Source organism: Canis lupus, chromosome 20 (assembly GCF_011100685.1).
Source record: "Canis lupus familiaris isolate Mischka breed German Shepherd chromosome 20, alternate assembly UU_Cfam_GSD_1.0, whole genome shotgun sequence".
NCBI classification, from domain to species: domain Eukaryota; kingdom Metazoa; phylum Chordata; class Mammalia; order Carnivora; family Canidae; genus Canis; species Canis lupus.
The window spans coordinates 12,330,359-12,355,109 of record NC_049241.1 but is presented as its reverse complement, the minus strand read 5'-3'; the positions used below and the strand labels follow the sequence as shown (position 1 = coordinate 12,355,109).

General features: G+C 39.4%; 1 long non-coding RNA gene and 1 pseudogene across 12 annotated transcripts in view; one reads left to right on the top strand and one right to left on the bottom strand.

Moving 5' to 3' along the window:
- LOC102151640 overlaps nt 1-24,751 on the top strand; it is a 379,776-nt gene that overhangs the window by 90,404 nt on the left and 264,621 nt on the right. The window lies entirely within an intron of this gene.
- On the bottom strand, nt 22,960-23,960 carry LOC119877313 (annotated as a pseudogene).

Sequence of the window (24,751 nt, the reverse complement as noted above, 5' to 3'; positions counted from 1 at the left end):
GATCTAGCCATTCCTGAAGTATCTCTGCTTATGTGAACCAATATATTCAGTTTTCTGTTTAACTTTTGTTGAGTGTGATTCAAGAGAGGTCATTTGCTACCTGAAGAGTACTGAGTAATAATCACAGAGAGCCTACTTGGCTTACTGTTGTAATATTCAATTTTTATTTGTGACTATGAAAACCCACCACTTTACATTACCTTTTCTTTTCTTTTCTTTTCTTCTTTTCTTTCTTTCTTTCTTTCTTTCTTTCTTTCTTTCTTTCTTTCTTTCTTTCTTTCTTTCTTTCTTTCTTTTTTTGAGTCTCATAATAATCTGGTGAGGCAGGCAGAGGCAGACAACAAATAATCTGAGGCATAGCAATAAAGAAAGAGGTCAAGAGCATTGCCCCAAGTGATTGGCTCAGTGTTATATAGCTTATAACTGACAAAGCCAGAATTTTAAAGGTATATGTGAATACAAAATCTATACTTACTGCATTATTGTTTTTTGTAATTTAGCAGTTACTGTGGCAGCTTTAAAATATGTCCTCAAATTCTTACTCATATTTTCAAGAGGTGAAGCCTGATTTTCCTCTCCTCTGGGGTGTGCTGGATGTTGTGACTTGCTTCTATTAAACAGGAGGATAGAAAAAATACAATGAAAGAGTGCAACTCTGGAGTTTAGGTTATGAAGGTAGTGTGATTTCCTTTCTCTCTGTTGGAACACCACTCTGAGGGAAGCACACTGCCATGTCATCAGGACACTCAAGTGACACTCAATTCCTGTGGAGGCCCATGTCATGAGAATGAGGCCGCCAGCCAACAGCCATGTGAGTGAACTACTTCAGAGGCTGATCCTCCACCTGTTTCAGCCTTCAGGTGACTGCAGCTCCTGCCAACATCCTGACAACCACCCAGCTCATACATGGTGGATTCCTGATGGTCAAAAACTGTGAAATAGTAAATGTTTGCTTTGAGCTATTGTATTTTGGGATAATTTTTTATGCAACAACAGATAACCAATGCAGCTATCTTCTCAGATTTCTCCTCAGCCCTGATGCTCACTGGCAAGAGTAGTTGCAAGACTCTTTGATGCATTAAAAAAAGAAAGAAAGAAAGAAAGAAAGAAAGAAAGAAAGAAAGAAAGAAAGAAAGAAAGAAAGAAAGAAAGAAAGAAAGAAAGAAAAGAAAGAAAGAAAGAAAGAAAGAAAAGAAAGAAAGAAAAGAAAGAAAGAAAGAAAGAAAGAAAAGAAAGAAAGAAAAGAAAGAAAGAAAGAAAAGAAAAGGGAAAAAAAGAAGCTATTCCTTTTTCCCTTTGGTAACCAACTGGTATGATTCCTAACTTTCTCCCTCTCTTCCCTCCCCTCCTCCCTTCCTTTCTTTTTTTAATAGACTTATTTATTTATTTGAGAGAGAGAGAAAGCATGAGCAGGAGAGAGAATCTCAAGCAGACTCCATGCTGAGCACAGAGCCCAGTACAGGGCTGTACATGACCCTGAGATCATGACCTGAGCTGAAACCAAGAGTCAGATGCTTATCTGACTACACTACCTGGGTACCTCCAACTGGTGTGATTTCTAATGAAGATACATCAAAATTTAAAATATATATATATATATGATAGCATTTTAGATTCCATTTCAGAATTGGTCTTTGCTTCTCTAAAGAGGAATGCTTTCACCAAGATAATTAATGTGTTTGAATGCCAACCTGAAAGACTTCACAGTTCACTTATAGTGAACAAGAACTCTGAGGAAAGGCTAATAGCTATATCTTAGGTGGAAGTTTGCATGGTGGATACTGTTATTAGATTTGTAGATTACCAAAAACAATAACAACTAGGTTTCAGTTTAAATAAACTTTTTAAAATTTAAATTCAGTTAATTAACATCTAGTGTATTATTAGTTTCAGAGGTACACCTCAATGATTCATCAGTTGTATATAACACTCAGTACTCATTACATCATGTGTCCTCCTTAATATCCACACCCAATTACCCCATTCCATTACCCACAGCCCCTCCAGCAACTCTCAATTTATTTCCTATGATTAAGAGTTTCTTATGGTTTCTTTCCGATTAAGTCTTATATTTTCTTCCTTCCCCTATGATCCTCTGTTTTGTTTCCTAAATTCCATATATGAGTGAAATCATATGATAATTGTCTTTCTCTGATTGACTTATTTCACTTAGCATAATACCCTCTGGTTCCATCCACATCATTGAAAATGGCAAGATTTCATTTTTTGGTGGCTGAGTAATATTCTATTGTGTATATACACCACTTCTTTATCCATTCATTTGTCAATGGACATTTGAGCTCTTTCCATAGTTTGACTATTGTGAACATTGCTGTTATAAACATTGGGGTGCAGGTGCTCCTTTGGATCACTATATTTGTATTTTTTAGGTAAATTCCCAATAGCAATACTGTGTCATAGGGTAGCTCTATTTTTAACTTTTTGAGGAACCTCCACACTGTTTTCTAGAGTGGCTGTACCAGCTTGCATTCCCACCAGCAGTGTAGGAGGGTGCCCCTTTCTCTGTGTTCTTGCCAACATTTATTGTTTCCTAATGTAAATTTCAGCAATTCTGACTGGTGTGAGGTACTATTTCATTGTGGTTTTGATTTGTATTTCCCTGATGCCAAGTGACATTGAACACTTTTTCTTGTGCCTGTTAGCCATTTGTATGTCGTCTTTGAAGAAATGTCTGTGTCTTCTGCCCATTTGTTGACTGGATTCTTTGTTTTCTGGGTGTTGAGTTTTTTAAGTTCTTTATAGATCTTGGATACTAGCCCTTTATCTGATATGTCATTTGCAAATATCTTCTCCCATTCTGTAGGTTGTCTTTGGTTTTGTCAACTGTTCCCTTTGCTGTGCCAAAAGCTTTTTACCTTGATGAAGTCCCAATAGTTCATTTTTGCCTTTATTTCCTTTGCCTTTGGAAACGTATCTAGTAAGAAGTTGCTGTGGCCGAGGTCACAAAGATTGCTGCCTGTGTTCTCCTCTAGGATTATGATGGATTTCTGTCTCACCTTTAGGTCTTTCATCCATTTTGAGTCTATTTTCGTATATGGTATGAAGAAATGGTCCAGTTTCATTCTTCTGCATGTGGCTGTCCAATTTTCCCAAAACCGTTTGTTGAAGAGACTGTCTTTTTTCCATTGGATATTCTTTCCTGCTTTGTCAAAGATGAGTTGTCCATAGTGTTGAGGGTCCATTTCTGGGCTCTTTATTCTGTTCCATTGATCTATGTGTCTGTTCTTGTGCCAATACCATGCCGTCTTGATGATCACAGCTTTGTAATACAGCTTGCAGTCTGGCATTGTGATGCCACCAGTTTTGGTTTTCTTTTTCAATATTCCTTTGGCTAGGAGTCTTTCCTGGTTCCATACAAATTTTAGGATTACTTGTTCCAACTCTGAAAAATATTGATGGTATTTTGATAGGGATTGCATTGAATGTATAGATTTTTCTAGGTAGCATAGACATTTTAACAACATGTATTCTTCCAATCCATTAGCAAGGAGCTTTTTTCCATTTCTTTGTATCTTCCTTAATTTCTTTCATGAGTGTTCTATAGTTTTCAGAGTACAAATCCTTTGCCTCTTTGATTAGATTTATTCCTAGGTATCTTATGGTTTTTGGTGCAATTATAAATAGAATTGACTCCTTAATTTCTCTTTCTTCTGTCTCATTGTTAGTGTATAGAAATGCCACAGATTTCTGTGCATTGATTTGGTATCTTGCCACTTTGCTGAATTCCTATATGAATTCTGGCAATTTTAGGGGGGAGTCTTTTGGATTTTCCACACAATTTCAGTAAACATTTAACAAAATTTAGTTACTTAATTAACTGAAGCTTTGTAAATAATTAATGGATCTGATTAAAATATTGAACATAAAGAAGTGGTATTATGGTATATCAAACAATAGGTTGATGAGTTATTATGCAAATGTTAAAGTTTCTTATGTGGAAAAAATTTGGCAACTTGGGAAAATATGTGAAAATCATACTAAATGAATAAGCTGAGGATAAAATAGTGACCATATGAAGATTGTATTTTTTTAGCTGTTGTATATAAATATGGATAAGGATAAACAAAATAAAATTAAAGAGCTAATTTATTAGAGTAGCAGAATTCTGCGTGTTTGAATCACTATACTTTTAATATCATTTGTGTGCTTGAAAATACTGTGGTTGCCTGGTGGCTTAGTTGGTTAAGCATCTGACTCTTGGTTTTGGCTCAGGTCGAGATCTCAGGGTTGTTGGATTGAGCCCCATGTTGGGCTCCATGCTGGGCTTGTAGCCTGCTTGAAGTTCTCTCTCTCCTTCTCCCTCCTCTCCTCCTTTCATATCCCCTCCCTGTCTTAAAAAAAAGAGAAGAAAATATTGCATCCAAATTGGACTTCATTTTCCAGATATGCACTTGTTGGTGGTTCCATTGCCTATGTTAATCTTAAAGCTATCATTAGATTAATGCAGTGTGAGTTTTGGATTATTTTCTTAGCTAAAAATTATATGAATTTTTGGTGTTTATATTCTTGGGTTAAGTTTCTGAAACTTAACAATGGAATTAAGGGGTCATGAATATTTTCATGTGTGAGAAATCTATTGCTTTGGTAAAAGGATTGAGTTCAATATTTTAAGAGTTTTGTGTTCTAGAGTTTTCTGGATTTACATTATCCTCAAGATTATGGCCACAGTCAAGAACCAGTTATGCTACTATTAATGTAATGTTTTTTTCTTTACATTGAGTAATATGTTCACATGTTGTTGCCCCTCACAACCTCAGACATCAATAATCCATTGTAAAAACCCAGGCAATGATCCCAGGTGTGGCTCCAAAATCCTTGTCCTCATAGGACTCCAGGGAACCACTTTTCCTAAAGATAGCTGTGAGAGTAGACTTCACCAATCAAATGTTAGTGGATTGAGATAAGTGAGCTTTTCTGTTACCTTCAGTTCTGAGATGGATTGGTACTAACTACTTTATGAAATGCAAGTAGAAATATCTCATGAAAAGTTAAGTGTATTTGGGTTGTTTCCAAGTGACGTCCTAGGTTGGTTTTATACCATTTGTCAAAGATCTCTGTTTTTTCTCATTCCATTGCCTCTTGAATCAAGATAACTGCCTCTGTGGTAAATTTTCTCAGGGTGCTTAGAAGGGAAAATTTTGTCTGAGAGGTAGATTGGATTATTTCCCTCCAGATTCCTTATTCTCTGCCAGTAAGAGCTTGCTGCATCTATCTACACCCTTTGCCACATGATTTTAGTGCCTCCCTAGAATAAGAGGAAGATACATTCCCATTGCATTAATATTAAGTATAGCCATGTGACTTGCTTTGGTCAGTAGAACTAAAAGGGGATGTAACAGAATAGAATCAAAAGAGAATGTTATATTAAGCAGAGCTTTAAATATGCATGTGTAGTTGGTTTGGCCTCTTCAATTAGAAAAACATGTTTCAGGTAGCTAATTCAAGGAGAATAAGGTGATATGTGGATCTGATCAGAATGCAGTCTACAACCTGGAGGCAGATGGAACCAAGCTCGGTAGAGTCATAGTCTACCCTGCAGACTCACAAGTGAGAAATAAATGCTTATTTTTAAGCTTATTTAAGAATGTAGGATCTTTTTATTTACACAGCTACATTGTGGCAAAAGCTTACAAATACATTCAGTAAATGCAGTTGTCTAAAAAGTGCAATTTCTGTGCAAGACATCAAAGGGAGAAGTAAAAGAAATAGCTCTCAAAGAATTTTCAGAGAGAAAAAATAAGAAATGGAAGCATGTTAACAAGTAAGACAGAGACCGAAAAAAAAAAGACAGAGACAGGAGTACTTGATAAAGAGAAAGCTAATAATAAGTTCTTAATGTGTAAATAAATGTCTGCAAACAAAAAAAATGCAACTATAATGTAAGACCTTTCTTATGAGTATCCTTGGGCCTGGACTTAACATATTTGAAGATTGTACCTGTGTTCTCTTTTCACCAGCCCAAATAGCCCAGAGAACATTGCCCTTGAGAGAGAGTCCCATCTCTACCTGTTGCTGAGAGGGTCAAGTGGCTAATTGCTTCTCCAATAACTTAGCTGAAATGCTTTTCTCAAATATGTCATTAAAAATAGTGTTGTCCTAAAGAGGGTAGAAAACTAGAAGAAAAAAAATGTTACCTCTATTAACAGCAAGAAGGTAGTCTGGTTCCTATTTGTAGTTTGACATAGTACTCTAGTCTTGAGTTGTCTACATTTTATTCACTCAAAATTGTGGTCTATCCTATACCACCTGTACTACTATTGGACATAATTTTTCCTTTACATTGACTCATGATTGATGTTTTATTTAAGACTAGATTTATTTTGCATTTTAGAAGAGGAAATCCAGGCCCACCGTCTCTTGTAAAGGCAGCCAGCTGTCTTACAATATTTCAGTCTGTTTGTCCATGGCACAGGATTGCTTCTGGGGTTCCTCAACCATGGATCAACCCTTCCTTCTTTCTAGATGTGGCCTGAAGACTAGATCTTGCCAATCAAGTGTGAGTGGAAGTGAAGTATCCCTGTTAGGCCCACAGTGGTAAGAAGTGTGTGTACATTATATACACAGTTTCTCCATCAGCCAGCTGGAAGTAGACCCCAGGAATTTTTAGGGGATGGAAGAGCCACAGATAGAAGTAGCTTGGTTTCCTAATTCACCAGGTATAGGAGAAAAGGCCAACAATCAGGAATGCCCTCCACAGACTTAACCTGAGCAAGACATGAACTTCAATTATGCTCAGGCTCCTGCTTTTTCAAGCTCATTTGCCAGAGCAGCATCACCCTTATAACAATAGCTACAAAAAATACTTACTGAAGATGAAAGAAAATTCACTTTTATACCACCTTTCACCTCAGGTGCAACCCTTGGTTAAGTGTATCTCACATTGGAAGATAGAGTTCTGGTGCTTGGGTGCACAGAGAAAACATCACATAAGTGCTATTTTCTTTCTTATTCCTTGGCTCTTGCTGCTGGTCAATGGGAGTAGTCGTTTTTCTCTTTTTTAATATTTGTAACCCGCCTTTGAGATGTTACTGACCTTGAAATGGTACCAAATCATGTCAGCATTCCTCCTGATTCTCCTGAGGACAGCAGTCAAAGCATAAACACTCTATTATTAATAAAAGGGAGTGACTGACAGGTCAAGTGAGACATGTTTCTCCTCAGCATGCTTTCAAAGTGACAAGTTATTTAATTGAAAGTGTCCAGCTCTCCATGGTTCCAAAGTACTTGCTTGTTCTATTGCCAAGCTGTGGTCACCACTTCTGACCCAACATGCTCTCCCAGGGGGACCTCCAGACGGAGTCTTCTAGACCTGCTCTGCTATTTCTTTTATGTTCCTGTTGTGTTTTTCAGAAGGGTACCTGAGGAGAAAGATTAAGGGTTGGGAGTTTCTCTGTCTAGGATACCTGTCCTGTTAGGGTTAGTCACATTAACTATGTAACTTGAAAGCCCTTTTCAGTGTTTCTGGTTGGGGGCCACCTTTCACAATGCATTCAAAGGCAGGGTTGCTTCTCTCTGTTGCTCTATGCTCCTCTGGGGCTGTCAAATCTTTTCCACTAAGTTGGAGAGTGAGTAAAAGGGGATTGTGGGTAGGAGGCTTCCTTCACAATGATTTCATGATGAGCATTTTGTAAAATGGTCCCATGAAGCAAATGTAGGCAGGTAACCAAGACGTACTTAGACTGTTTGGTGAAAACCTCCTTCACTTCTCTGTATTGCCAGACTGGATTTCTGGCACAGCCCAAGTTCTGTGGGAGCTTTTCCCAGCTGTTTTCTTGTTCCAGAGGCCTCTCTAACTTATAATTTTTGTTACAAAGCTGAAGCTGATGGGTTTTAGTGAACTGAGCCTTGACTGAGACAATTAAGAGACAAGAAGTGCTTACTTAGTTGATCAGCAATGATCAATTACTTTTTTCAGTTGAACACTAAGAGTAAATCTATAATATGCATGCATGTAGACCATGATTGCCCTGGGCTGTTATAATATGCTTTCTCATACAGATGACACCGGGTTGCAATTTTCTCTGTGCGTAGGACGTAGCATCTACTTTTAGTGCTGAAGTGGATGACTGGGGTTGGTTAAAATAGGCTGTTGAGTATCTGATGGGGAGAGTATTATGGGGGCCACATTTCCTATTGTGTTTTCTTCTACTAGAATTCTTTAGAGCAGGGATGCCTGGGTGGTTCACAACCTGCCTTTGGCTCAGGTTGTGATCCCAGGGTCTGAGAATCCCACATCAGGCTCCCTGCTGGGACCCTATTTCTCCCTCTGCCTGTGTCTCTGCCTCTCTATGTCTCTCTTGAATTAATAAATAAAATCTTGAAAAGAAAGAATTATTTGGAGCTGAAAAGTCAGAGAGACCCCTACGTGTGAGTCTATAATACCTAAGCTATTTAATGTTTGCTGAGACATCACTGTAGCCTTGCCACCTATGACACCTTCACATCACCTGTGTTCTGTGTTCTGAGATATACAAAAAAGGGTATGTTCTAAGCATGTTCTATGCTTGCCATCTTTATTTTCTGACAAGCTCTTCTTTCTTAGCTTGTGACCTTGTTGGTCTTTCTACTAGGAGGCTTAACAGTGAAGAGCATGGGTTCTGGATCCTGTCAACCAGATCAAAGGGAAGGCTCAGTCCTACTACTTACTGTTAGATTTGGGGCAAGTTTTTTTTTTTCTTCTTTTTTTCTTGAGCACACATACCTCTCCTTTTAACCCCTTGAGATACATTTCCTTATCAATAGAGTAGAGACTATAATATCCACCTTAAATGGTTGTCCATGTAAAGCATGATGCATATATTGGGCAGTGACTAAATGTAGCATTATTATTGGTCATGTTCTTGTCTGATGTATGATAGATCTTGTGGCTGAGACTTCTTTTGGTTGGAAGTTCATCTCTCTGCTATGTCTTCAGAGATTCACAGTGTTCAGAGTGGTAGCTTTCTTGTATCAACCCAGAACCTAGAATTTTCTTTCACAAATACTCCCTCATTAGGAAATTTGATGATGGTAAAAAATAATGAAACCAAACAGAGTAGTATTTTCCCCCAGTTTTATTGAGCTATAGGTGACATATAACATTGAATTAGTTCAAGGTGTACAACATACTGATTTGATACATGTGTATATTCCAAAATGATCACCATACTTACTGTCTGGTTAACATCCATTACCTCATGTAGGAACATTTTTTTTTCTTGTGGTGAGAACATTCAAGATCTATTCCTGTAGAAATTTCCAAATATACAGAACAGTATTAACTACAGTCACCATGCTGTACATTATGCCACCAGAACTTATCTTGAAACTAGAAGTTTGGGTTATCTTTCTTGAAGGCTAATTATGTTAAGTAGGCTTTGCACAGAGCACTTTGTGTGTGAGTTGTAATATAAGATCCCTCTACAGCTCTTTGGGTTCAATGTCCTGATTTTCCATCTTACAGAGAAGAAAGCTGAGGCCAGACTATTTATACACTTTGTCTAACAGTCTACAGATAGGAAGTGGCTGAACCAGGATGCAAACTCAAATCTGTCTGACTCCCCAGTGCCTGCTTTTAACCAGTATTGAAACCGTCCTGGAAGAGTAGGTAGGACTCATAAACCAGTTCTTGGTCTTCAAAAACCATTTAGTCTATTCATCTTCTTGGCAGTCATTGTATAGCCTGTACTATATTGACCAGGAGAACCCAAACCATTCAGATGTCTCAGACTGAGAAGTGACAATCCAGATGTCTCAGACTGAGAGGCGACAATCCAGGTTGCATGGTTTTTGGAAGACTGAAAGAAAAAGGGGATGTCAAAGTATCACAGAAGTGCTAGCTATAAGTAGTAGTCACTACTCTAGGGAAAAAGTGATGCTACCAAGAGCTAGGTGCTCTAGGGGGAGGGAGAGGTGCTTAGGGTTGGGTGCTCACATTTGGGGCTTGCTATGTGTCTGGTAATCAGCCCACTTGGGGAATCCCAAGGGAACATTGTGGGGCTGCAGCTATGAATTCTGAAAGACACATGAGCTACCTGATGTTGTTGGAATAAGGTCAACAAGAGCCAAACACAGGAGGGAATCATCCCCAAGCCTCCAGTCCCTCCATGGCAGACCCTAACTGCAGGTAATGAGCAAGGGTACCTAAGAAACATTTGGCAGACTCCCAGACCAACACCACATAGCAGAATGGAAAAAGTGGTCTTGAATTGTGCAGAATGGGGAGATATCAGCCATGATGGCCATTTCCATGGCTGGTGTGGAGGTCCCAGGTCGATGTGATGGTAGACATGTACTTTTAAGGTGTGAGTGGCCACCTACCTTTGAAGAGAATGAACCAAGGAAGGTAGGTTCATAAGGAGATTTACTTTTCCCACTCAGCAAACACCATGTATCCCAATGACTCATCTTGTAATGATGGGTATGATTTTAGCCAAATGCAGGCTTTCCACAGGGGTAGTCTTTCTGTGTGCTCTCAGACAGAGGAGCACATCAGCCTGCTAGGTTACTTGCCAGAGTAATTAGCTCTACTGAGCAGTTTTTCCTGTTAGCCACAAATCATCCTAGTAAAAGTATAAGAAACTCTGTGGCTAGCCTAGCACCATGTCTAATTCCCTGTGAGATTTCCCTTCTATGTGAATTACCCATTTACTTTTGCAAGAAAATGCTTTAGGTAGAGGAAGAACCTTGGCATTGAAATAGGGGAGAGGAGCGAGCCTGCAGCTTGAAATGCTGAGTGGCAGTTTCCCCATAGCCAGGCTTGTCACAGGACTGATGAATGGTGTCCTCTCCAGTGCTTGCTGGTGATGCTTGCTGGTTCTGCTACAAACCAAGGCACACCTTCCCTGTCCGCATCAGGGACGGTAGGTGGTGCTGTGGTGCTAAAGCATGATGAAAACGGAGGAAAAGTGCTACAGAGAGAAAAGTGATGGAAATGCAGGGAGTTGGGGAGAGGGGCTTTCAGAAGGGCGAGAATATGCATTCTCATTCAGCCTCTTTCCAATTCAGGAAAGCATTATCCCTTTCAGATCTGGAGTTGTATTGGAAAATCCAATTACAGATGTAAGCTACGTCGGGCTCTTTCAAATCTAATTGCAGCCATGTCAGGGACTTCTCGCTGGCTTCACACTGCTAGCAGTAGACATTTGGCTTTATCTTCCCCCCACCCTCTCTCTCTTTTTTTTTTTTCTTTCTTTCTTTCTTTGGCTGGGATGGGGAGGGGCAGAGGAAGAAAGAGAGAGAGAGAATCTCAAGCAGGTTCCACATCAGGCGCAGAACATGACATGGGGCTCAATCTCACAACCCTGGGATCACAACCTGAGTTGAAATCAAGAGTTGGCACTTCACCAACTGAGCCACGCAGGCATCCCTCATGGGTGAACTTCTGAACCCAGGGGTTCATACACACTAGAGAGAATCTGATGAGATCTATACTCTTTGTTCCCTGTGAATTTAATATATATGGACATTTTGTAAACAACTTCAGTGGGGTCATTCAACCCCTGAAGTCCAGTCTGGGTATCTTTGGGGCCATAAGCCCTTTCAGGACTACCATTTTGAGATCCTTGGCAGGTTGAACATTCTCTCCAACACCATGAAATACTATAAGAGAGTTAGGGTGGGTGCTCTGAATGCCCTACCCAGTTGTCCTCTACTTCTCTCAGCTGCTGTGGGTATTGGCTACAAATGGCTCATACCTGACTTCTTTCCTGAGATTGTTCTTGGCTGCTGTGAGTGACAGGTCAGATGATCCATGTCTCCCCTCTCCAACTCCTCTCCCTCAGCATTCCCACATAGGGGTGGCCGTGAGCAGTGACTCACTGATGAAGGCATACTATAGCCCAGCCACCTTGCCTTTGAGTGGCTCAAACTCTGTGATACAGTTTATGGCATCAGGCTGAGATCTTCCTTGAGAGTACATTTTTGCATAACTTTTTCCTTGCCCTGCTCCACTTCCCTCATGCCCCTATAGGTTTGTTCCAAGAACACACTTAAAATAAAGTGCATGTACAGGAATCTGCATCTGAGTCTCTGCTTGAGGAGACCTGAACTAGTTGGAGGGGAACTTGATACCATGTTATTGAGGTGCAAAAACAGGAGGTAGCAGTGAATGCAGTGGATTAGGGAGAAGGAGCAGCTCTACTGAGACACAGCTCTTGCCTTCCTCTCCATCTCTTCAGTCTCCTTCCTTATTCTCCACTGCTTCTGTTGCTGTGTGATATTATGGTTGGTTCTAGATGTTTGGGACACCTTTTTAGGGAACTTACCACCAGCAAGTATCGTAAGTGGTCATCTTGGAGTTCTCTGATTTCAGACCAGCATTTTTCTCTGAAGCTGTAAAATCTCCCATGTGGAGATGACCCTCTAAAAAGGCTGCTGAATAGCAATGATTAGTGTATTAGGGCTGTGTAGCCCCTACCCTAGCAAGCAGTTTCTTTTGATAGACAGAGGAAGAACTAGGCAGATAAGGGAGAGAGTGTGGAATCACATTTTGGCATATAATTTGGCAGCCCATAGATCATTTTAATTACTCTGAAATAATTATCTCTGGCACACAGCTGGGTTTGTCTTCATGTAACTTGTGAGTCACTCTTCCACATTTGAATAAATCACGCAGGTTGAAAGGAAGAGCTGGAGCCGAATGACATGTAAAAAAGATTCAGTGGTAAAGGTTCAGGAAATGGCAAACTTTGGACCTGAAAGAGAAAATTGACTCGGGACTTTGTGTTTTTGTGTCTGAGACAAGCAGCTCTAGGTATTAAAATCAGGAGCAGATGAGTGTTGAAGCTGTTTTAGGAGAAGCTCTGTCAGAGTGGAGGGGTGACATGAGTGGGTAGTAGACAAGAACAGCCAATAAGAAGGAACGTATAGCATAATGGTCAAGAGCAGGGGTTTGGGGTCAGACAGATTGGTATTTGAATCCATAGTCTATCACTTACCATGTTAGTTAATTTAGACAAAGTCATTTCATCTTTCGACGTATAGGTTTTCTTATATAAACTTAGAAAACTAGCCTTTGGTGCCATGTCACCTTTTTTCAATTAGTGGCTTCTGTCATAATTGCCAGGTTATCCTGCTGTTGCTAAGGGTTTAAGGAAAGAATGCCACGTGGGCCACCTCTTAGCTATCCATTGCCATGGCAGACATTACTAAGCAACCACAAATTTCTCTATAGTTGAGGTTGACTTTAGCCGGAGAATCAGCAAATAGCATTTCTAGTAGCTACCCTCAATCTATCCAAGTTGGAACGTTCATCAAAATAGTGACTTCCTGGGGGTCCCTGGGTGGCTCAGCAGTTTAGCGCCTGCCTTTGGCCCAGGGCATAATCCTGGAGTCCCGGGATCAAGTCCTGCCTTGGGCTACCTGCATGGAGCCTGCTTCTCCCTCTGCCTGTGCCTCTGCCCCCCATCCCTCTCTCTGTGTCTCTCATGAATAAATAAATAAAATCTTTAACAACACCAAAAGAAATAGTGACTTCCTGTTAAAAAGTTCTTTTTCTTTGATGTTTGATACTTTCATCTGTAAAATGAAGAGTTTGAAGAAGATCACTAAAAAATATAATTTGTTTTAGTATTTTAAGATACAGTGAACACTCTCATTTCCAACCACCCTTGTCCCCTGTCTGGCCTCATTATTTACTATATCCCCAGCCTCATACACCAGTCTCTACATAGTGTCACATGGTTTCATTCTGAGAACCGGTCACAGATGAAGGTCACAGAGTTAGAAGCTACCTCAATTTCCAAGTACCCTATTGTATTTGAATCCTGCCTGTTGGATTACTTGCTGGTTTTCCTGTCTGGCCTTGAAATCTGAAAGCTATAACTGGTCTGACCCTGATTGGCCTTGATCAAGGCCTTAAAAATCTTTTTAAGCTTTAAATTATAGAGCTAATGTGTCTTCATAGGAGTAAAATTAGGAAATGTTGATAAACCAAAGACAAAGTTTGTCGTTAATATGTAATTATATATTACTTGTCCATACTTTTTCTTAGTATAAGTGTATATTTAAGGTAATATTCTGTGAGCATTCTATAAATATGTTCTACCCTGCTGTTTACAATGCCATTATTCTGATTTTTTCCTTTCCTTGCATTTTCCTTCTGTCCAATTCAATTAAAGTTTTTTTGAACATTCACTCTGTGCTAGGTTCTTAGATCCCTTAGCTCTATGGAGCCTAGAGCCAGGTAGAGGCAGGCAGACAGACATGAAAGGATGAATTATACCTTGATAAGCTGTAGTAGAGATCTTTACAAAATTTTACAGGGACACAGGTTGCTGAGGTCAGCCTAATAGGAAAAGAAATCTTTCAGGGGAGAAAGTTACCAGCCAGTATCTTTGAGGAAGCATGTGCCTGTGAACGAGCTTGGCTTGCTGAGGGTAGGATGTGCAGAAGGGCATGAGGCAGGGAAGAGAAGTAAATATTCTACATGTTTTAGTTATGACTAGGTCCTCTGTTTTGCAGTAGGTCATCAACTAATGTTTGATGAGTGAATCAATATTCTTAGTCTTGACATTGTCCCCATCTCTTTCTGAGCCATGGACCCCCACCCCACTGGATCTGGTGATTACCAGTGTGGAAGATTCTGTCCATGTCCCTCTTGCAACCAATTGATTCTTCCCATTAATGTTTATGTGAGCCAGACTTCCAATTGGTAGTCTTTACCAAGAGTCTGCTTCTCTTTACCTATGAGTTTCTGTGATGATTTGAGCACACTTGGCCTAGTGTGTCAGAGAATTACTGCCCTCCATCAGGCAGTGATTTACTGGAGAGAGTTTGTAAATATGTGGCTCTTTCAGCCCTCATGGGGATACCTTTGAGGTACCCTGGATCCTGGTGATAATAAGCTCCAGTTATATCCAATAGTAACTTGCTCTTTGTTGATTGTTTCTGTTTCCCTTTCTCATTCTCCCCTCCCCTACTGGTGTGTTACAGGATTCTGTCCCAGATGAACTACTTGCATTCAAATCCTATCTCAAGTTCTGCTGCTTACAAGGTCTGCTGCTTATGCAGTGACAGGACCATGTGATTCTATAGGAGTAAGCCAAGACAGCTGACTGTTCTTCCTATAATCCTGTCTTAAAATAATCAGAACCAAGTTCACAAGCTTTAAGTGTTTCCTATCAGACTACTCTATTTCTTGACTAATGGCTCAGGATGAGCTAAAGTAATATGTATCCCTAGATGGGGTGTTGCAAAAATAATCCTGTTTCTATGCATCATAAGGTAAATCAATATCATCAAAAGGCATTTGCTTGGATCCGAAGCAATAGTGAAGAGTCTCTTGGCTTCACTACTGCATCTGCCAAGTTTTACTTAAAAAAAAAAAAAAATTCTAGAAGTAAAACTATTAGTTTGTAACTATATCTAGGCCAGTTGGCCATGAGGAGTATTTGATTTCCATAAAGGATGTAAATTCTAGAGGAAGAAAATGGTTCATTCAGTTATCTAAAGAAATAAAGCAAAGTAAAACTAAGGAAAATAGAAATTTACATAGGAGACATTAAACATTTAAAATGGACTTTGGAAAAAAAGAGAAATAGAAAAAAAATAAAATAAAATGGACTTTGTTTTCATGTATTTTTTTTTTCTCCAGCAGTTGGAATTTTAATTATCAAGGAAATGTGTGAGGACAGGTTAAAAAGTGAAGAACATTTGGGCCAGGAAGAACATGACCAGAATTTGTAAAATCGTGGTGACAATGTGTTCACATAAATGATCTCATCTCATTCAGTCCTCTCTAGAACTCTGAGATAAATAGCTGGCAAATGAGAAATGGAATTCAGTAAGCCTTTATTGAAGCTGGGAATTAAGCTCTAGTCTGTGTCATTCTAATGCCTGTGGTATGTCCACTTTATCTAAACAATTCTCCTAATACCTTAATAATGAGTTTTTAGATGTACATTCCTCACTGTTTGAATGTGGTACCATTGGTGTAGAAAAGATACCAAAGTGGATAAACCAGTGACTTACTCCCATTTATTTAATATAGTCATGAGTATGTGGGGTTTTGCAGGCTAAAGCAAAAAAATTTTGATTTTCTTCCAAGTATAAGGAGGAAGGACTTTTGAACTTTTTTGGAGGGGGAGGTGGTCTGATCTGATTTATATTTTTTAAAAAAAGAAATAGTAAACTCTGTTAAGAGTTAGATAGTGAGTATTTTAGGCTTTGAAGCCCATCTAGTCTCTATTAACACTACTCATTTCTGCTGCTGTGCCAAGAAATAGCCATAGACAATACTTAAACAGATGTCTGTATTCCAATAGAACTTATAAAACCAGGTGACCGAATCAGGTCTTAAAAAGCCACTTTGACTACTAGGTGGAGATTATAGAGAGAAAAGGAAAAAGATGGAAGCCTGAAACTGGTAAGGAAGATATTGTAGTAATTCTGGTAAAATATAATGGTAGCTTGCATCGGGGGTAATAGCTAAAGGAGAGAAGGACTGATTTGGGATATATTTTGGAGGGCAGTGCTGAGGGCTGAGTTGGAAGTAAGAATTGAAAAAAAAAAAAAAAAAGGAAGACTGTTATTTTTGGAGCTCAGACAATTGGGTGATGGGTGCTGTTTTCTGAGATGGTAAACTTTAAGAGAAGAACAGGGGCTTTACTTGTAAAGGATTTGGCCACACTTGTGTCTAAAATGGAAAGCCCCAAATTTCATGTGAATGACTTTGAACATGATCGTGTGGAAATAGTTTTGGATTGATTCATGGGAGCTTCAGATAAGAGAGCACATCCCATTATGCTTTGATTCAGACATGCTTAGACATGGGAGCCATTGTAGTGAAAAGATCCCAATAATTTAGTGTTGAGTCCCCCACAACAGGTAGCACACTGCTGTATTTAAAACAGATGCTCAGAAAAAAATTGAACTGTTAGATATGCTTTTATGCCTTATTAGAGATCATTGGCTCTGATTTATATACAGTGGGTTTGGGGCTTAGGTTATCTTTGACTTTCTTTGTTCAATACATTCAAGATAAATGTAATTACAGCACTTCAAAGTAAAATAGAAGTAAATGATTTCCTTTATTTCTCCCATTCCTTGTGTGTCTATGTGCACACACATCTGACCACCTGCATGCACTGAGCAGACCAAAAAAAAAAAAAAAAAAAAGCCTCAGGAAATGTGCAAAAATCCTTAGGAAAAGCATGTATCCAGAATTAGGTATAGTATGGCTTGGATATTTTCTCACATTTCAGGAAAAAAAAAACTGGGAGTGAAGTAGACATGGTTTCATAATTTCTGGGATTACAAGACTCAGGTGCTTAAAATTAGATTGAGGGAGGATTGTTTAGTATTGCAGTAAAATTCTGTGAATTTATAGTAAAATTCTCTTTTGAGTGGCAAGTACTATCCCTCCAGCTGGTGATGCCACTGAGATCTTTTGGTAGACTGTTACAACATTAGATACAATACATTTTCACACTCAGATCATTCCCATAGCAAGTGATGACTTTTGGAAGATTTTGGGTCTGGAGGTAACTAAAAATATGACATACTCTGTAAGGCAGACCCTCATAGAATATTGCTTGCTACAAGACATATTCTGTAGGAATCAAGGAATGAAGGCTCTGGTCTGTTCTTGATTCGGAAAGAGAAGTGTCTAAAAGGATTCTCTAAAAGCATTTTCTCAGGTTTCTCTTCAACAGCTGGCTCTTCTACTATCCTAAAAATTGACAAGACTGAAGGGACAGAAGGAAAAGTTTCTAGAGCAGCTTATGTTGGAAATGTGTCCACGCACTTTTACTCTTAGTTCCTGCAAATGGTCTGTAACTGATTCCTCAGCACCCCATGCCGCATACTGGGAACTCGGAAATTCCTAGATTTTATATATGCCAGAGTGTAGGAGAATTCAACACTGACTTCCCTGGGTTACACCTTAACACATCACACACTACGGTTCCTGCTTACCAAGACTGTAAAGGAGCCTAGAATCTAGGAAGATATTTATTTTCAGATCTATGCTAATATAATGAGCTGGAAACCAAAATAAAAGTACAGACTTCCTGCAGCAGGGTGCAATAAAGTGGAGACTGGGGAAGGAAAGGATGAAAGCTGAGTTATAAACCTTCATACAATTAACATCATTCTGCTATATGATGAATAACCTTCATTCTTCTACCACCAATAATAATATGCAGTTGCATATTTATAATCATCAGATATTTTAAAAACTGGTGGTCTGATAAATGCTCATTGGCAGTTGTCATTGAAAAATGAGCAAACCGGGGTGCCTGGGTGGCTCAGCCTGTGAGTTTAGCACTGCCTTCAGCCCAGGGCATGATCCTGGAGTCCTGGGATCGAGTCCCATATTGGGCTCCCTGCATGGAGCCTGCTTTTCCCTCTGCCTGTGTCTGTGCCTCTCTCTTTGTGTCTGTTATGAATAAATACAATCTTAAAAAAAAAGAAAAATGAGCAAACCTTTTAAAATATATTGGAAAAAAATGAGGGGTGCCTGGGTGGCTCAGTCAGTGAAGAATCTGATTCCTGGTTTTGCCTCAGGTCATGGTCCTACAGTGGTGAGATTAAGGCCCCATCAGACTCAGGATGGAGTCTACTTGAGATTCATTCTGCCTCCCTCTCTGCTTCTCTTTCCCTTCCCCCTCGATTGCTCTCTCTCTCTTTCTTCCAAATAACTAACATCTTAAAAGGGTGAGAGAGTTTACAAAACTCTCTGAGCCACAGGCAGAGAGATGCCCTGGGTACACAATCTTTACAAAGAAATGGATGCTCTGGAGAAGGAATATGTAATGTAGGGTAATATATGTTTTTTGTAACATCAAGAGTTACAAATCATCATGAGGAAGGACATTTCAGAAAATTAGAAACTTTATCTTATGCTTTTAGTATGCACAAGGTTGTAGGCTTTGGTGGTATGAGAGAACTTAGGGGATTTTTATTCTTATTTTTTTGTTTGCAATATTTCTTTTAGGTTATTTGCTAATGAAGCAGTTGGATAATGTGTGCTCGGGGCAGAAACAGAGCCTATGCTCTGAAGTTGGGTGAAGTCACTCTGACCTTGGTAAAAGTAAAGCTTCTCTGCAAGCTCAGGAGCAGGGCTCACAAACATTAAAAGTTGAAAATTTTCTCCATCAACTTTGACTCTGAAAGCAACTTTCCTAGCAATATTGTCAGCTCTTGGCTTATATGAGTAGGTTTAAAGTTTCATGAATTTTGTGACTCTTAAAATTATTAAAGTATATTGTTTCTTTTAGACTTGGATTAATTTTTAGCGTATATTGAGCCTGGCCACTCTGTTAATCTACATGGTCCTAGTTCTCTCTCTCTCTCTCTCTCTCTTTTTTAAGATTTTATTTTTATTTATTCATGAGAGAGAGAGAGAGAGAGAGAGAGAGAGAGGCAGAGGGAGAAGCAGGCTCCCTGCAGGGAGCCTGATGCAGGACTTGATCCCAGGACCCCAGGATCATGGCCTGAGCAGAAGGCAGACACTCAGCCACTGAGCCACCCAAGCGTCCTAGGTCTTATTACTTCTTATTTTGCTCTCAAACTGAAGACTTCCCTGGGGTTTAACCACTAATCTTTTTTTTTTTTTTTTTTTTGTCTTGGCCCATAAATAGAGGCCCAGAACTGGGCAGGCCATTTGTTTGTTTGTTTAAATAAGTTATTTTTGAAAGTTGCATTGTAAGAACACTTAACATGACAGCTAATATTCTTAAATTTTTTAGTGTGCCATAGTATTGGTGACTGCAGATACAATAATGTACAGCACACATCCAGAGCTTACTTACCTTACTGGCAATGTTTTTATGCTTCTTGATTCAGGGTTTTTGCTTGGAAGAGCCAAACTCTTTCCATGTGATTTTTATTTATTTATTTATTTTTGCTTGGGGAGGATCTGCTGGTGGGAAAGTCACCATTAGAGTCTTATCACTGTGAAGATGTGTGTGAGTCCTCATCAGTGTTCAGAAAGCTTTCTATTTGAATCATGTTTGTACTTATTTTGAATAAATAATATGTTCACATGATTTTTAAAGGATTACAGAGTCAAACAGCAACAAGATTCTCTCCCTCTGTTCCCCTCTGTCCTTTCCTCCTTACCCCTCAACAAAGGTAGTAAATTTTTTTTTTTTTTTTTTTTTTAGGTAGTACATTTTTAAATGTCCTTGCAGAGATGTTTTTATGTGGGTAAAATAATACTCACCTTCTCTCACACAGTTGGTGACATATGCACTCTTTTAACATTGGTTTTATTTTTTCCACTCAATAATACATCCTGTATTTTTTGTTATAGTCAACTTGTGTGTTTGGGCAGGATGTTCTCTGTATAGCTCTGAGGAGTGTCATTCATAGTATAGTCCCCTTAGATATGTATAGCACATATTATTAGCTAAATATACTAATTATATATGTATTATAATATAAACAGAATATATATATATTATGACTTTAAGTATTACAATGGTGTATTAATATATTATACTTATACACAATTTACATAATATATGATTTAATACAATTATATATTTTAAAGCATACATATTATATATAGTATATAATATATATTATATATAATAAAACATGTATATTATGACAATTTTCCAACAGGTGTTAAGTATCTTAAGAAAGGGCTGCCTTTTCCAGTTTGTACAAATGCAAAATAAAGATGAGCAGTCGCTCTGTTCTCTGTATTAAAGAAGATGTGAGCAAGATAGGAATTGGTAAGCTGTATTCCTGGCCTGCCATCTATTATCATTTCCATTAGAGCCCCAGGCACAGAGCACAGCACTGTGTTGCTGTTCTAGTTGCACAGATGCAGGGAAAATTCTGGATTATTGTTCTTAAAATACTTTTAAAGCCTGAGTGCACTTCCTACTTTTCTTTAGCGATGAAGCTGCTGACCAAGGTAATTTTATCTTAATCTTATGTTATCTTCCACAGTAGCCCCTTTGGTCATTTTGTCGGAGCTGTGGGGACTCTGCCATGTGCTGAGTCCTGTATTGAAGACTGGGTGAGTTCTATAGGTACCTACCATGTAGGAATTCATCAGCAGTATTGATCAGTTCTGCAATATACATAAGCATGGAGCACATAGGAGAACCATAGCTGCATCGCAGCAAGTCTGCCATTTGAGTATAGTCCTTAGGTTCTTTTTTGGGGTGGGGGTTGTTTAAATTCAAGTTAGTTAACATATTATGTATTACTAGTTTCAGGGGTAGAATTTAGTGTTTCATCAGTTGCATATAACACTCAGTGCTCATTACATCAAGTGCCCTCTTAATGCCCAACACCCAGTTACCCCATCCCCCCACCTTCCTCACCTCCAGAAACCCTCAGTTTGTTTCCTAGAGTTTAGCATCTCTTATGGTTAGCCTCCCTCTCTGTCTTTATCTTATTTTTCCTTCCCTTCCCCTATATTCCTCTGTTTGTTTCTTAAATTCCACACATGAATGAAATCATATGTTATTTCTCTGACTTAGTTTGCTTAGCATAATACTCTCTAATTCCTTCCATGTCATTACAAATGGCAAGATTTCATTCTTTCTGATGCCCAAGTAACATTCCACTGATATCCAATGGATAAAGATGTTTTACACATATATATGCTATAAACATTGGGGTGCATATATTCCTTTGAATCACTATTTTTGTGTCCTTTGGATAAATATCTTATAGTGCAATTGCTAGGTGGTAGGGTAGCTTTATTTTTAACTTTTTGAGGAACCTCCATACTGTTCTCCAGAGTGGCTGCACCAGTTTACATTCCTACTAATTGTGTAAGAGGGTTCCCTTTTCTCTGCATCCTTGCCAACATCTATTGTTTGTTTCCTGAGTTGTTAATTTTAGTAATTCTGATTGGTGTGTAGTGGTATCTCATTGTGGTTTTGATTTGTATTTCCCTAATGATGAATGATGTGGAGAATTTTTTTCATGTGTCTGTTAGCCATTTGTATGTCTTCTTTGGAGAAATGTCTGTTCATGACTTCTGCCTATTTCTTGACTGGATTATTGTTTTCTGGATGTTGAGTTTGATAAGTTCTTTATAGATTTCAGATAACTAGCCCTTTATCTGATATGTCACTTGCAAATATTTTCTCCCATTCCTTAGGGTGCCTTTTAGTTTTGTTGATTGTTTCCTTCACTGTGCAGAAGGTTTCAATCTTGATGAAATCCCAATGGCTCATTTTTTTTAGTCTCTAACTTCTATAGTCCAACAGGAGAAAAATGTTAGGGGCATTTAAGGCTAAGGTATGCAGATATGATGATCAGTGACAATAATGATGACCAATGTCACATAACTTAAGGGGGATGAAGGCAAAAGCTTGAGAAGATAAACCTAAAAAACAGAGCTGGGTCAGATCATAAAGGCGCTTAAATACTGTACTAAATAATTTGGAATTTTTCCTCAAGACAGCAAGAAATTAACACAAGGTTTTGTGTTGCTATGTCATGAGATGAGGTTTAAGTTTTGGGTGGGTAATGAATGCTTTCCAAAGATCATTGGATTTTGCTGCCCAGATGTAAGAAGGAAAAAACCAAGTAACTGAATTAGGGCAATGACAGTGAATACAAACATAGGAGACCAATTCAAAAGACAATTCTAGGCAAGAAGAATCATAAGTCTCAATAATATTTGCAGTACATATATATTAAAAAGAAGTTAACCTCTGCAGTGGGTCCCCTAAGAGGCACTTGATTTTTTTTAAGGTTTTTCCCCCTTGCCATATTGAGCAAACAATTCTCAATTCCATTGTCAGAATTTATTTTTATTTATTTTTATTTATTTATTTTTGGCTGGGTACAGTATACTTTATTGATGGTACATGACAAGGTAGGGCTCCCCAAGCTCCTCCCCTTCCTCGGGGTCTAGGATATAAATTGGAGGTCAGGAGATTCTCAGTGTGTTGTGGGATTAAGTTGGGGCAGGGACTTCCCAGCAGCTGAGGGCCTCTCTTGTCCTCTTGTTCTTGCTGGGGCTGGTGGTTCAGGAGGCTCTTACTCCTTGGAGGCCATGTGGACCATGAGGTCCACCACCCGGTTGCTGTAGCCGAATTCATTGTCATACCAGGAAATGAGCTTGAGGAAGTGGTCATTGAGGGCAACGCCAGCCCCGGTGTCAAAGGTGGAAGAGTGGGTGTCACTGTTGAAGTCACAGGAGACAACCTGGTCCTCAGTGTAGCCCAGGATGCCCTTGAGGGGGCCCTCCGATGCCTGCTTCACTACCTTCTTGATGTCGTCATATTTGTCAGCTTTCTCCAGGCGGCAGGTCAGATCCACAACTGACACATTGGGGGTGGGGACACGGAAGGCCATGCCAGTGAGCTTCCTGTTCAGCTCAGGGATGACCTTACCCACAGCCTTGGCGGCACCAGTGGAAACAGGGATGATGTTCTGGGCAGCCCCTCGGCCATCTCACCACAGCTTCCCAAAGGGGCCATTCACGGTCTTTGGGTGGCAGTGATGGCATGGATGGTGGTCATGAGGCCCTCCACGATGCTGAAGTGGTCATGGATGACTTTGGCTAGAGGAGCCAAGCAGTTGGTGGTGCAGGAGGCATTGCTGACAATCTTGAGGGAGTTGTCATACTTCTTGTGGTTCACGCCCATCACAAACATGGGGGCATTAGCAGAAGGAGCAGAGATGATGTCCCTCTTGGCCCCACCCTTCAAGTGAGCCCCAGCCTTCTCCATGGTGGTGAAGACCCCAGTGGACTCCACAACATACTCAGCACCGGCATCACCCCATTTGATGTTGGCGGGATCTCACTCCTGGAAGATGGAGATGGACTTCCCTTTGATGACAAGTTTCCCATTCTCAGCCTTGACTGTGCCGTGGAATTTGCCGTGGGTAGAATCATACTGGAACATGTACACCATGTAGTTGAGATCAATGAAAGGGTCATTGATGGCGACAATATCCACTTTGCCAGAGTTAAAAGCAGCCCTGGTGACCAGGCACCCAATACGGCCAAATTCGTTCACTCAGACCTTCACCATCGTGTCTCAGGGATGCGGCTGGCACTGAACCAGAAGATGCGGCTATCTGTCGAACGGGGAGGAGCAGAGACCAGAATTTATTTTTAAATGTCTCCTGCCATTTAGCCATTTTTTTCTTTTACATATTATGTTTGAAGGATCACACATGCAGTGTCTCAGGATATTTTAAATATACTATCCAAAGTCAAGGATAACAAGGTAACCCCAATAACCATGCCAACTACTCTTATAAGGAGTTGGCCAAGTTGCTACTAAAGCTCACATGAGAAGATTAACATGGTCATACAGGAAGGAAAACACTAAAAAAAAACAATTATGCAGGGGGAGTAAGCACCAGTACGGATGAAAACATCCTCTGTCTCCTCGATAATTAAGACAGTGTGTTACTAGCACATGAATGGATAAACAGGCGAATGTAATAAAACAGAAATTCCAGAATTAGACCCAAATACATATGGAAACTTAGGATATGACAAAGATGGCATCTTAAATCAGTAACATAAAGATAGATCTTTTGGCAAATGGTGCTGGAACAACTGGGTAGCTCCTTGGAAAACAGATACAGTCTCATCTCACACCATACACAAGAGTAAACTACAAAGAGATGAGGAACCTAAATGTAAAATATGCAACCATATAAGTACTAGAAGAAAATATGGGTGAATTCCTCTTTAATCATAGTGTAGGAAAAGACTTTTAAAAATTGAAATATATTTAATCTATAATATTGTGTAAATTTAAGGTGTACAACATGTTAATTTGATGCATTTATATATTCTGATTGTCCTTGT